Source organism: Pteropus alecto, unplaced genomic scaffold (assembly GCF_000325575.1).
Source record: "Pteropus alecto unplaced genomic scaffold, ASM32557v1 scaffold49, whole genome shotgun sequence".
In the NCBI taxonomy this organism is placed as follows: domain Eukaryota; kingdom Metazoa; phylum Chordata; class Mammalia; order Chiroptera; family Pteropodidae; genus Pteropus; species Pteropus alecto.
In genome coordinates, this window is record NW_006443131.1 from 2,658,074 (window position 1) to 2,659,404 (window position 1,331).

A 1,331-nucleotide genomic window follows, 5' to 3' on the forward strand; every position below is an offset into this window, starting at 1 on the left:
TAAGCCTCAGCCACCCTGGAATTGACCGGAGCGAAGCTGGGGAGGGGCATGGTGGCCAGGCCCTGGCCCTCGGGGTGCTGGGGGATGACTGGTCCCCCGCCCCCTGGGGAGACGGGACGTCTGTTCCAGGCCAACTAGCCCAAAATCATTATTTCATCTTAGTTTCTTCATAAAAATTTCCCCTAGCCCACTTCTTTTGTTTTTCACCCTGCGCACCCCCGATAGCCACGGCCGCCTTCGTGCTGTGGGGTCACGGCTGGCCCGGCCTGAGGTGGCTGGCGCCCTCGAAGTTGGCGTGGGCGTGAGTGAAGCGACGAGGGGAGGACAGAGACTCAGAGCAAGGGGAGGGCTTTTTTCTCCCAGTAGTCGACACTCCCCTCTGCGTGCAGGGAGGTGCGGGCGAGGGCACCGGTCAGGCTGGAGTCCCCCGCCCCGGCCTGCCGCCGGATCACAGCGCGACAGCTCGCGCCCACGCTGGCTCAGGCCTCTGCTAGAGACGGAGTTCTCTCCCCAACCCCGAGTTCTGTTTTGCTTTTTTGTTTATTTTTTTCTTAAGTGCTACTAATGTAGAGAATGAATTGAATTGTGCAATGTTGCTGTTCGGGGGACCGGGGAGAGTAGCATCCCGTTTGCCCACACCCTGGCTGTCTCGAGGCGGCAGGGCTTTCTGCTCCCCTCGCGGTGTGCGCCCACCTGCCTCGCCAGCTCTGGAAGCTGCCAGTGCCAGGAAGGGGTGCTCTCAGCAGACAGGTGTGCAGAGGAGTTGAACATTTTGACCTTGAAAGCCACCTGGGGAATTCCCCCCGCTTTTATTTTTTAAAATTAAATAACTTTTTTAAAGTAAGGCACTTTTAAAATTCACACACACACACACACACACACACACACATGCGCGCGCGCACACACACACACACACACACACACTCTGCACATCTCCATGAAGTGGTTGGGTGGGATGGGGGAAGGAGCTGGATCAGGCTCAGTTCTCCTCACTCCCAGCTCCTCCCCGAACTCCCAGGCCACTGTGGGTGATTATACTGGCCCTACGGGCCTTCCTGGCTTCTGTTGTTTCTCCCTCCCCGCCGATTTCATTGAGCACTTATAAAGGAGCAGAGATGCGGCCTGTGTCGGGCTCCCCCAGTGGCGAAATGGTCTGGAAGCTAGACACTAGGAACAGGTAGCGATGGGGTCGTTTTGAGTATTTTTCTGGGGACTGTGGTGCCCCTGACTGTAAGCGGTGGGAGAGGGAGGGGGGTCAATGGAACTGGGTGTGGGATTATTTTAAAATTATATATATATATATAAAGATATATTCTTACATCTTTTCTTTG